Source organism: Labeo rohita, chromosome 4 (assembly GCF_022985175.1).
Source record: "Labeo rohita strain BAU-BD-2019 chromosome 4, IGBB_LRoh.1.0, whole genome shotgun sequence".
Lineage (NCBI taxonomy): Eukaryota > Metazoa > Chordata > Actinopteri > Cypriniformes > Cyprinidae > Labeo > Labeo rohita.
In genome coordinates, this window is record NC_066872.1 from 33,480,595 (window position 1) to 33,494,610 (window position 14,016).

Consider the following 14,016-nt stretch of genomic DNA (forward strand, 5'->3'; position numbering starts at 1 on the left):
TGATCAAGCGTACCATGATGCCAAGCAGTATTTTCAGTAGCATGTGCAGGAAAGGTGGAAAAGTTTGTCAGATTATTGGTTATGAGTAATGCACGTGGCCAGAAATCATAGAAACTCGGTTAACTTGTTTCATGTCTGGTTTTCATGTCTGCAGTGCGATTTTATTAAACGTTTTGTAAAAAAAAGATGATTATGAATATACTAATAACATTAGCATGTTCATTTTGTTAATTACATTAACGTCCTCACTTGGATTGAGTTATTTACGAATCTGTTTATTTTGATTAATCCCTGATGAATAAAATAACAAGCGTAAATAAATTAGTGTAAGCTCATCTCCTGACAAAATGTTTGTATTCCATGTTTACATCCTAATCTGCAAATCATCTTGTCGATTAGCTATTCAAATCCGTGAAGCGTTCTGTCCGCAACGTTCTATTCACCCGTGTTTTCCCCCTAAATCCGTTCCACGGTGTAATGCATGCATTATAGACACGTTAAAAGACATTGGGGTGCAGCATATGCCTCATTCATGCCAGCCGCTTGCGCTGATTGCAGCCAATGAGATTTTACAATTAGCCCAATCAGCGGCCAGATTCGGGATGTCACTGCGGGCGAGTCAGGAGGGTTTGTAAAACAAGACAGTCGCTGCGTCTCAGCAGAAAGCCACTGACTCACGCCTCTCCTCTGGTACTTGGGAGTCAGCTGCGAACCAGCAAACTCTGAAACAGCCGCTCTGACTGCAGCGCGCATTCGTATACGGCGCGTTCGGTCCATCGGCTGCAACACGCGGAATTCCAGTTGCCGTTTTAGCGCGCTTTAAATTCTGTCAATCAGCACGTCATGATGGAAACTATAGGGCGAGCGGCAGTTTTAACGGTCACCAGCGCTTCAGCTTAGTCGTTGATGGGATTCTGCAGCTCGTCTGTCGCTTCTTCTTGAGGAAATTAAACGCGGAGGATCTTTTCGATAAAAACAAGTGCCGGTGATTCTCGAAAGCCACCAAATCGAGTGTTTTAAAACGGCGTCTGGCTGTATTTGTGGAGTAAGTGAGTTGGGATTCCTGTGAAGGTGCCCATCATCCGCAGTGTGAGCGCGACTGCGGCGGTGAGGTGAAATCCGCAGCGAGAACAGGTAAGCGCTTGACACGGGACAACCGTATAACGGGGTTGGCGTTTTACATCTCCAACTTGTTATTTAACGGAATAACGCATGGGAAAGGTTATTTGAGCAGGTAAGCGAGGCGCGTTACCTGCGATGTAGTATAAGGGCGTGCTGTGAGGAGGGCAATGCAGCATCCGCACCCGTGCGTTACAGGATTGTGATTTTTCACTCTGGAGCTTTTACATTTAAAACTCAGAATAGCATATGGATACTGTTACAAACCGCAAATTTAAAATACATAGTTGTATATGAAAAGCACACAAGCGCGTACGAGTCTTAAAGGGATAGTTCACCCAAAAATGATCATTCTGTCATCGCTCAACCTCATGTTGTTCCAAACCTGTTTTACTTTCTGGTTCGCAGATGTTGGGCATAATGACAGCCTTAGTAATCGCTCACTTTCACCGTATGGTGACTGTCGGCCACTAATATTGTGCCTAACATCCTCCGTGTGTTCTGCGGAAGAAAGTCATGCATGTTTGGACCAACATGAGGTTGAGTAAATGACACAGTTTTCAAAACGCGTTTAGATTGTTCGTTTTATCTCGCCTTAAGACGTGATTTATGACACAAAGTGGAGCTGACGCAGTTCGCATGATGTTCATTATTTTACGCACATGTTTCTCCGCAAAGCCTCTGTTTTGGAAACACTCTGTGTGGCTGGCCAGAGATGAAACGCTACAAACAGCGCGCATGGGACTGTTAAAAGTCTTCTGCTAAAAGAGCCCTGTGCCGCGAGAGCGTTAACTAGAGAGCGCAACTTGCGCGCTTTACCTGACGGCACAGGGTGGAGAATGAGCGGCTGTCATAGTGAGATTTTAGTCTTAGCATTACTGGCTATTACTCTGTTATTTGCAGATGTTGTGAGCTTGTCGCACTGCTTGTCTGTTACCGTGCGTAATTTTTAGTCATTTTATTAGGGTCATCAAAATATAGAAGTCCGTTTTGCGCGCTTATGTACGTTGAGTGCGTAGTCACTGTGTGATCTATCTATCTATCTATCTATCCATCTATCTAACATCTATCTAACATATCTGCATTGTTTATGCTGGTCTATTTACATTTGCAGTTATGGGTGCATTAGAGTTTTCTCTCATTTACATGTGAAATCAGGGGCAGCTGCAGTAATGCCATGACTCTTGTTCTCCTGAGCTGCTGACCATTTCCATTTGAGCCATTGTCTTGTGTCTCAAAGCAACGCATCTGCAAACCCTTATGGCTGCCTCAGTGCAGCATAGATCAGCTGAGGACACATCTAACGCATGTTTCTGATGTTCAGTTTGTCCGGTGGACACGTCACCAGTCCTCTGCCCTCTCACAGCTGTGGAAATGAGCATCATCTCCAGTGATGCATCACTGCTGTTTGCAAACCCTGTAATTGGCAGATTCTCGTTGACTTAAACATGAACTCTTTTGTTGTACTCATCATTTGTCGGCTGAGCGTGTGAGTCTGTGGGGTTTGTACTGGAACCTAAAGTAATCAGAGGAGTTCACACGTTTGCAGTGAGTGGTATTTCAGTAAAGATTCAGATTCTATTCATAGTGAGACTTCATAGCTGCTGACTGTATCTGGAGGTTTCTGTGTGAATTATGAATTCAAGAAGATTGTGTTAATTAAGTATTTAAGCTTTTGTGAACTGAGTGGAATGGCTGATAAGAAGCAAGGCTTTTGTACAGTCAGTGTACACTGTGGCTGCATGTAGGCAATTATGCTTGCTTTTTAATAGAGTAACGCTATAGGTGAATGCCATTGTGTGTGTGCGTTTGCACGCACCTGCAAGGCAACAATATAGCTGTTTTCATTTTCCTTTCTTTTTTTTTTTTACATCCGTTTGTTAAAAGTGTAGGTGTGGATGAATGTGTTAAGCACTCAGTACGTGCTTTTGCAGTCAGAGTGCCCCTGAGTTTCAAGGAGAAACTGCAAGTACCATCAGACTGTGATAAAACACGAAACTTAATCATTTCAGTGTGTTCCAGTGGCGTCTCAGCCTTGAATGCGTGACAGTCTGCTTGTCTCTCTGCCCCCGGAGAGCTCTCAGAGACCTTAAACACAGTGCTATCAGCAAGGATGAATATAATGCTGACATTTTTCAAAATCTTTGTCTTCTTGGCCATAGTTAGAGATAGAATACAGAATGCTTTGAATGTGAACATGGCATTTTTAATGATATGAGAGTGAGCCTTAATAGAATGTTAGAAATATAGCTGTTAGGATGGGAGTCTACTGGACTGGGCTGATATGTAACATGTAAGAGTGTGTTCACTCTTCAGTATGAACTCAGAGAAGATGACATGAGGCTGAATGACTGGTTTGGGAACTGGTGAATGACGCTCTCTGTCCGCACTTCCAAAGAAGAACCGCCCCCTCTGTGCTTATAGGTTGCTGATTGGCTGTACCAGCCAATCAGGTATTAGTTTGGCTTTTGCTCTCCAAGACAACAGCATCTGTGTTGTGGTGTGACCATTGCTCTGTTTTGATCAGCAATTGATGCAGGCAATATAATGGCATCTTCTAATTAATAAAGCCATGTAAACTGCATTATTGCACAGCTCTGTATATAAAGTTGAATATGTATTGCATCCAACTTTATCCTAATTATATACTTGACAATTTTGTTGCAAAATGTAACTATTATTACCAAGCTCTTTACATAAATTTCGATATTTCAAGTATGTCTAACTTTATCTGCATACATATAGTATACTGGCTCATGGTGAGATATACTGTATGTCATTTCTCAATGGTTTGATTACTTGTATCGTCACAAAATGTAAAGTATATTATTGCCCAGCTATAATCGCCCAAATACCTATAAAGCATTAAGATTAGTGCCGACAAATCGATTAATCGTGATTAATCGCATCCAAGTCTGTTTTCGCAATATATGTGTGTATCTGTATATTTATATGTATATAAAAATACACACACATACATGTATATATTAAAAAAATATGTAATATATTTATATTTATATATAATACAGATAATATATAAATATGATTATGTATTTATTTAAATACTTTTTAAATATATACATGCATATGTGTGTATTTATATAAACATGAATATACACAGTACACATATATTATGTAAACACAAGCTTTTATTTTGAATGCGATTAATCGCGATTAATCGATCTGACAGCACAAATTAAGATATTATAAACATAATCATCATCATGACTTTCTGTGAAGCTGCTCTGGAACAGTGTGAGTTGTGCAAAGTGACATATTTGGTTGGCTCTTCAGTGGAGTTTATCCATGTGCTTTTCTGTATACCGTGAGAGCGTGCTTATCTTTACCTATAACCTAATTAATTAGCAGCTGATGAGTTGACTTTAGGAAAATGATCTTGAACTGCATAAGCTTTGACTAAAGATGTGTGCTATTCGAATGGCTCGGTGAGACACAATAGCCAACAGGAATCTAAGAGGAAGAAAAATCAATTTTTGTAATCTTGTTGTGCTTAATGAGACTCTGCTTGACTGTTTCCCTCTACCGGCCTGTTGAAAACATGTTTGCGTGTGTGTGGTGGAACAAATGAACCATTTTGTTATGACTGGGTTACTACAACAGTTTCTATGACTTATCGTTACACTATTTATGTTAGCTTAACAACAAACACACATCCTTGATTTTAGTCCTATGTATTTAACATGCAGCATTTCTTTGGGAGGTAACTTAACCTTGTACCTGGAAAATGTTATGTGCTTTGGCAGAACACAGAGTTTATTTGCACAGTAAATATTTCTGTTAGGAACGTAGAGAGACTGTTTCTTATTGCAGATCTGTCCGTGCATATGCACATATGCTCGTGTCATGTGAGGTTCTGTGTGCGACTGGATGGGATTGTCTGTAGGTAAATGTGTGAATTGCGAGTGACAGTTCTGTCTGGTTGTGACATCTTCAGAATAGACTCCTGCTGCGCGTCCCCCATGTCCCACCGCGTGTGCGTGCTGGCGTGTACGTGAGCGCGTGTGCCTGTGTGGATAATGAGGAGAGAGTGATTTCCACCAGTGAGAAGCTCCTTTTCCTGTTATCACCATTGCACACGTGAGTCCCATTACAAAACTACAGGCTGTTCGTCTTTGCGTATATCTACTTTTTCTCCTTTTTTTTCCTGAATGGCTGTTTTTTAAACAACTTAAGCCTTGTGTTTACAGTATGTTTATGTTGGTTGCGTGTGTAAATTTCACTAGCACCTCATTTGTGTACTGTTGATCATCCAGCTGTGGAAATGTAATAAGAGAAGGCTTTGAATTTGACGTTTATGTGGTGTTGTTATTGCTAAAAGTGTTTAAAGTTCAATGTTAGACTTTAAACACACATGCTTTGTGATCTTAGCTTAGTGGTTAAACATCAGGGTTAGTAACCCAAAGGTTATATGTTCAAATCCATGAACTAACACCAACGTTAAGCCCTGTTTACACTGACAGAATTTTTGGGGCAGAAAAGAAAAGTCATTGGTTTTCAATGAGAGTTGTTTGAAAACCATGTCAGATGTTGTCTGCATTCTGAACGATTCATGAATTGTTTGTGATTGTACATTATGTGCTGCATTAATTTGCTATGTATGTGACCTTGGACCTCAATAAGTGTCAATTTTTTAAAACTGAGATTTATACACCATCTGAAAGCTGAATAAACAAGCTTTCCATTAATGGAAACACATTGTTAGGTTGTGACAATACTTGGCTGAAATACAGTTATTTGAAAATCTGGAATCTGAGAGTGCAAAAAAATCAAAATATTGAGAAAATCACGTTTTGATGTGTTTACAATAGGAAATTTACAGAATATCATCATTGATCTTTACTTAATACCCTGATGATTTTTGGCAGAAATAGAAAAATTGATCATTTTGACCCATACAATGTTTGTTGGTTATTGTTACAAATATATCCGTGCTTCTTATGACTGGTTTTGTGGTCCAGGGTCATATATATAAGTGTTTTCTTCTGCAATTCTTTTTTTTAGCAACTAAAATATTGATTCCTTGTCATATTGGTGATTTTATCTAATTTATAATAAGATTTTCAAACGCTATAGCCTGTTATGCAGTCCATTGTCATTGTGAACAGGGATTTAGGTTGTTCCAAATTTGGAACGCTGTTACGATGAACTTGATGATGTGACCTTTTCTAGGCGTAGCTTCGGTAATTTACCTGAGGAAAGGGAGCAGAACAGAGTATTTCTAGTGCAGATCTTCCCATGGGTAAGGTCAGGAGGATTATATTGAAAACATCCCTCTATGCCGGCTTTTAGATTTGCCTCGGCTAAGCCATGCGTGACAAGTAATAAATTAGTTTTGTTTCAGATGCATGAAATGATTTGAAACCTGCAGACAGGCATACGTACCTTGTTTCTTTTGTAGGTAACCTCGCTGTTTGAATCGTCCAGATTTAAGTCTCAGATTTAAAGGTCCACTGAAGGCGTTATTCTATGTGTTGACGCAGTTTCAACCAAAACAGGAAGACAGGACGGGACATATCCAGCAGTCCCGCCCCCTTTTTTAAATAGCCAGTAGCGTTTTGTTTATATCACAGCTGGGGCCAGAGCCTTTCAGCTGGGTAAAGATGCATTTGACTGCATCTCATCCATATTGCATTATCTATAAAATGGCATTCTGTGTAGAATTCAAACGTGTTCGATACATTTTGTGGTTTGCGCCGACTTGCGTCTATGATCCGCTCCGTGCCATTGTGTCTCTGGACCGGAGCAGACTGTGTGTGCGCACTGAAAAAGCGAAACCAGACTTCATTCGCCCCAACAGAATGCATATTTACATTGTTTGAATCGTTCCCTATCCCCTATATAATGCACTACGTGCCATTAACAGTACAGAAAATACAAATTTCAGCTTCAGCGTCTATTTATAGTGTAGGGGGCGGGATGCTTCGGATTCAAGAGAGCATTTGATTGGACAGAGAATTTGATGAGAAGCTGAAGTGCAGGGTGATGTCATCAAAATCGTTGATCCATATTGACTGTACGTTTTGAATGCTTATATCTTGTAAATTCAAATTTTGTCATTGTTTTGGAGCACACTAGCTCCTTTAAGACTTACATATTCATACTAAAAGCCCAATTTTGATTTCATGGGGACTTTAAAGTGGTATGAGAGTGTCAGTAAAGGTGTGAGTTTTAAGCAAGATTTCTTGTTCATGCAAAGAGAGAGAAAAGATGAAGCAAGATGGTCACATAATGATTCCACTTGTGAAAACTTTGGGATTCTCTAATGATGCACTTGTTGTTAGGACAGTGAATTTTTCCTTTGAAGGAAATGTACTCATGTTTTGAGGTGAGTCAACTTCCTGTTGACTTTGGTTTCTGTCTGTTTAGATAGAGTGTATTTGCTTTTGACGTCTAAATATTCTGGGTTACCAAGGTTGGCTCTAATTCACCTTGACGGTAAGCATTGGACTAGACCATCTAACATGTTTTATGCTGTCTTGATTTCCGCAGGCACAGGTGCATCCATTCAGCAAACTGCAACCATGTTGTGAATGTCTATGCTATATAACAGATGCATTGAAGCTTGGCAGTGTGTATGTCTGCAGTTGTATTTGTGTATTCAATCTGTCAGTGTGTATGTGGGTTCTTTTTCTGTGTTCTGTGCATTAAGCATCTCCGTTGTATCAGTGAGCTTCAGTCCCTCTGCCACCCACTCACACATCTATAAGTGTTCCCATGGAAACATGACTTTTTAGCTCCATTATCCCTCTTAATGTACCTCCCCACACACAGACTTACACATACAAACACAACTGCAGTGTGGGCTAGAGGGCGCCAGTGAGTCTGTCATCATGAGCATTGATAAAATTTAAACTTGTCTCATAAATTAGCACAGTCCATTTGTCACCCATTGAATAATGGAATTGGACGCTGAATGCTGAGTTGAGTATTAAGCCTTATTCATCCTTCATAGGAGTTCACATGTTTTTCAGGATTATGAATAGTGTTGTATTTCCAAACATTTCAAGAAATCGTCGAATGATCCTCCCCACCAGGGTTTTGTGCCCTTGCCATCCAACATTCAAGATAAGCATTTTCAAGCCCTCATTGGACACGCTTCACAAGTCGTCTTATTTGGCGCGGCTAACATGAACGAAGGTGATATGAGAACCTTGTCAGAGCGATCCATGTCACCGCAGTGCTACGGGATGGAACATCCTCTTAGAGTAAAATAGGAAGGTAAATGTGGTAAACACACAGGTTATTTCCACTTTTCCAGTGTCACTGTGATTTAGTTTTTGGGGAGCGGTCATGCATGCTCACCGAGACCCTTCGGATTCATTCGCACAAGAAATGTGACGCGGTTAAGCATGTAGAAAATCAAACTAAAGAGCCTGACCAACTGCGGAGAGGGAAAGAAAAGAGGAATGGATTACGTTTTCTTCATCCCAAACCACAGGAGCCCCTGCTGAAAGGACTCGAAAGCAGCCTTCCGTGTTTACGCCAAGGGCTCTGACAAACAGAGCGAGGGAGGAAGGTAAATAGAAAACAGAATGGAGTGCTATCTTCCTGTCCCGACTCCTGCACGCAGATGAGGAGGAGAAGAGCGCTGGCGCCAGGCCAGGCGCAGCGGCACTCGCCGCTCGTTCAATGAGAAAGTTGTGGCGGAAAGTTCAGGCAGTGATTCCGCAGGCGACCACGGACCGCATTTACATTTTGATTTGTATAAAATGCATATTGATGAGGCTCATCTGCATTTGTTTTTGTAGCCACTTGCGACGCTCGAGTGGTGTGTAATCTACCAGCGCTGGACAATAGCTCATCTGTCTACCCACACGCATATATGGAAGTGAGCACATCACTGTTAGCCCTCATCAAAGAAGGTTCTGTGTGCCTCTCGTTCTTCATTATCTCTACATACGACATCCATGACGGTTTGCCTCCAGGCCATTGCTGGTGTGACATTTTCACTCGTGCTATATGCTTGTGAGTCTGCGTGCTCATGCAGACGTCTTCGTCGGGATCTGAATGGTGGTACTGAAGGTCAGTGTGACCAAGAAACTGTAGAGGAGACACAGTGATGGTTTTGTGGCATTATGGACGCGTCTGGACCGTAGAGCCTGGGAGTGAGAAGTAAAGTAATAATGCATTTTTGAGTGTGTGTTAGAGCGAGAGTGCGCACACTGTGTTTATTGATGACTCATATGCTTTAGATGTAATTCCTCCAAAATGGCTCTAAATGAGTGAGTCATTTTTAAACTCGTTCTTATCAGTAATTTAACAGCTATGGTTGTCTGAATAATGTGTTATTAGAATATCTTCATAAGACTTGACATAAGCAGATATTGACTTGTCTCACAGCATGATTTTTCAAAAAACAACTGTAATTATCACAATAGCGCTAATATAAACAGTCGTGAAATGCAAGGTAAATCGATTAGTTTTGCACGGGGAGGAGAAATCCAATAAAGTTCCATGCATGCAAAAATTGTCCACTTGCTGCCTTATGATTATCCCGGCTGACTTTGTCGACTGTTGTGTTGCTAATTTTATTTGATTCGTCTAAAGCCGTAATATACACAGACGCGATGTTTTTTTCTGCTTTGCTAGAGACACAATTTTACTTGCTTTTCTTGTGACCTTTTGGAAAACCGTTTCCATCTCTATTCTCTCTCCCTCTGTCCATTCTTCCCTTTGGTCTCACAGTTAATGTTGAGGCGGTGATTTATCACTTGTGTGAGTCTGTAAGAAAATGGGTTTTCTGCTAGAACAGAGGCGGAGCTGACAGATTCTTTAAAACTGTGCTTTGCAGCCTTGCTGGCTATTACAATGTGTTTCCAAGCTGTTCCAGTGTGTTCAATTGACTTCAATGGGGCAGTGATTTATTTTAGGCTTTGCTTTGAATCTGCACACATCTGCCTTCAGAATGCCAGATTTAAAGGGACAGCTACTGACAGGGTCTTATTGCAGTTTGAGTGTGTTAGAATTCAGCGGTCAGGTTATGTGGTTTATGGCCAGGGCTTATGTCCAGTCTTAATGGCCATTCACAGTGAGGACGATAGCTTTAACGATGTAAAGTTTTAATAATCATTCTAATACTATTAGAGCAGGGAAGTCCCCACCACAGCTGTAATGATAATGGCACAAAGGAACAATGCCTCTGGAATTACTTTCAGAATGATGAATGATAGAAACATTGACAGCCAATCAGAATGCACCTGACTCAGAGCTCAAACATTTAAAGTGGCAGAAGACAAAACTGCAGCACATGTTAATAAACAGAACATTTTGTTCTGTTGGTGTGAATGTAAATAGCGATTCTCCAGATGGAGTCTTTCCTACACTTCATGTACTAATTTTGAGGGAAGATCTGCAAAGTGGACCTGGACACACACACAAAATAAATGTGGCAAATGACAAGCTTTACATGTCTCAAATGGATGTTTAATTTTTTTTTTTTATTTAAATGAGAGACTCGTTTTACTTTTTTGAATTGAGAGTAACTGGAGGAAAGCCTTCAAGATCAAAATTGAAGTTTTGAACTATTAGTATGAATATGTTAGCATTAACGTTGTCTGTAACGCTGTCAAATTTGCATTTACAAGATACAAGCATTCAAAACTTACAGTCTCTAACTTCTGCCAATATGGATTAATGCTTTTGATGACATCACTCTGCACTTTAGCTTCTCATTAAACTTTCTGTCCAATCAAATGCTCTGTAGAATCCGAAGCGTCCCGCCCCCTACACTGTAAATTGACGCTAAAGCTGCGGCTGAAATCTTGTTCACTGAACTAATATTCTGTATGGTGAATGGCACGTAGTGCACAATATAGGGGATAGGGAACGTTTCAGACAGTGTAAATATGCATTCAGCTCGGATGAAAGAAGTCTGGTTTCGCCGACACATTTGGTATATTTAATAGCAATATGATTGAGATTGTGGCCGTCATACGCTGTCAAATGCGGCTTTACCAAGATCAACGGCTCTAGCCCAAGCTGTGATATAAACAAAACGCTATTGGCTATTTTTTAAAAAGGGGCGTGGTTGTATTATGCCCCGCCCTGTCTTTCTGTTTCGGTTGAAATTACGTTAACAGAATAACGCTTCGCATTTCAAAGCACTTCAGTGGATCTTTAAGGAACAATGAGATGAACGCGCGTTCGTATGTGTGTGGAGAATGGGAGGGTATAAGTTGGATTACCAGTGTTGAATCCAGTCGTGTGTATCAGGGCCCCAATCCTAAGATTATTCCATCCCCCTCACACACACACAAATTAAAAACGCAGTTATCGGTTTATAATAATCAGTTCTAAGCTTGTGATTATCAGGCATTCATGTCTAAGAAGTTAATCTTGCAGGTCCAGTTCATCCAACGCTGTTTGAACTGTATTGGATGAGATTGAGTATTAATACTGTATGTAAACCAGTGCTAGATGGGTCGTCTGTAGTTCAGCTTGTAGAGCATGGCACTAACAACGCCAAGGTCATACATACCCTGCTTTCATCTTTCTTAATGTGGACTGCGTTGGCTGTTGGTTTCAGAGATCATATCTGACTTTTTTACATGCATATCTCTAATACATCATTATTCAAGTCACTTTAACTATGCAGTTTGCCTTCGGGCTAAAACTGTTGGTTTCATATGAAGGGGAAAGCTAGGAAGCTGTTCAGTTACTGATCTAGGGCCAGCTGTTGCCATCTAGTCACATTCATTATTGAAGACAAAACTAAGCTCAAGTCAGCTGAAACCTCTAGCTATATTTCCTTTTAGTTGATGATATGTGGCGTGCAGTGATGACAGTCAGACCCCACCTCCGGCTGGCCCAGCACACATCAGCACTGTATTAGAGACTATGCTGTGTGGGAAATGAACTTTTATGATCTCTGATTTATTACCTGCATCAGTGGCTCTGAAACGCCCTAGGATTGCTTTGAGGAAAGCTGAAGGGAAAAGCCTTCAGTCTGGGTGAGAAATCAAATCCACACCCCCCATCGACCCCCACCATACACATCACTGCTATCCCACATTGCTGCTGCTTGTGTGTGCGCTATGAATTTGTGTTTCTCTGTGTGTGTACTCATAAGTTGTGCATTAGTTTAGGGAATATATTTAATTTTATACTTTATTTTTAAACTAATTTGAATTGAATATGTTTTTCTGTATAATATATATAATTATGTTATATGTATATAGTGTTTTGTACTCAAATATTTCACATTGGCCACTCTTTCTCTCATCACATGCGATTTATAAGCTTACAGCTCAGCTAAAATACATATTTTTGCTGTAACGCTGCAGATTCAGCAGCACTGCTCCGCAACTCTAGTGTGCTGAATATATTTGCTCTGGAAGTAGCGAACGTCTTGATTTAAGGTGCTGAACTGTGCATTTGTCTCGCAGCAAGTGTTGGGATCATAAATAAGACATCCTCTTAAACACTGAGAGGTGACCTCTCATGAATGTCATTGAAAACTAATCAAGTAGTGTGAAGAAAAACAAAAAGTTCACAGAGCAAGCAGAGAGAAAAAAGATAGAAAAGCCAGTGGAGAGCACATAAAAGTTTCAGTATGCAGGTCCAACGTGGTGTGACTGACCAAGGATATGTTTTAGCTGCCCCCATCTTATATGTGGAGGTGAAGAGATAATGTGTGGAACGTGTTGAGACTTATGAATAGAAGAGCTTCAGGTGAAAGAGGAAAGACCTGATTTGTCTAGCTCAAGCTCTGCTTCTGTCATCTAAAAGCGTTTTAGGAACATTTGGAGGTTGGTTGAGAAACTGGAAACCTCAGTGAGGCTAATTATTTGCCAGTGTTTGACTACTGACTTGTGTTTATTTAAATTCAAGGTTGTTTAAAAGTGTTCATTTAATATCCCTTTTTTTGTTTTTTGTTTAATTTATTGGTGTGGATGTTTGGTCCAGCTTTGATAATGCACAGTCGCCTTAAGGAATTAAGTGTTTTATTTGGATGTCTGACAGGCTTGCTTTGTCCTCACATCAGTGTATTTTAACACAGTTGTGTTTACTTGATAATCTGTGTCTTCTGCTTGGTTGTCTTTTGTAATCTGGATGAATGTCTAATGAAGAAAAGGAGGATTTAAAGCCTCTGAAATGACACATAATGGTTTCAGTCCTTGTTAAAAAGGATAGTTCTTCCAAAAATGAAAAATCTGTCCTGTTTATTCACTCTTTTCTGTGGTACATAAAAGATATTTTGAAAAATATTGCTTTGTGTTCTGCAAAAGAAAGCCTTACAGATTTGAAATGGCATGAGGGTTGGTGAATAATGACAGAACTGTCCCTTTAAAGTACGTATTTCACCATCCAATCACAACCAGGTCATTAACATTGCACACTTCTTTGTGGTCTTCCTGAGACATTGGTTAATTGAATACAAGACCTCATCTAGTCATAGTAATGAGTGACAAATAAGACATTTGTTTATATGGTGAGCTGGGCATGGCAAACAGCAACAGGAAGCGGCTCGGAGTCTAACCTAATAACGGGATACTGATAATGAGGATCGGTAGCTCTACAATAGGCCTCTTAACAGTATCGAAACATCTTTATCTGAAGAGATAACATTCAGTGCTGTCAACGCCCATGACTGGGCATCAGCACAGATAGAGTGCAGGTGGACTAAGTGGGAAAGGAACAGTATGTTGATGTGCTTCTTTGCATGAATGAGCGTGTATCTTTATCTGATTGTTCATCATTCCATGTGAAGTTTGTGTGCTAGCCAGTATCTTTTTATGGTCTACAGGAGACATATGCCCGCTCAAGGCAGAAAGCATCCCTGACAAACACGTTTTCATCTTGGAGTAAGACCCTGACTCGTTTGATAAAGGTGTGAGAGGGGAAAAAGTGCATTTGTGTGCAAAAGAGAAGGGAAGT

General features: G+C 40.4%; 1 protein-coding gene across 1 annotated transcript in view; it reads left to right on the forward strand.

Moving 5' to 3' along the window:
* The first annotated feature begins 630 nt into the window (after nt 1-630).
* The window catches only part of LOC127163845 (plexin-A4-like), a 33,447-nt gene continuing 20,061 nt past the window's right edge, over nt 631-14,016 (forward strand). The window contains exon 1 of the mRNA XM_051107309.1: nt 631-1,134. The gene's annotated coding sequence lies outside the window, so the exon portion shown is untranslated. The remainder of the gene's footprint in view (nt 1,135-14,016) is intronic.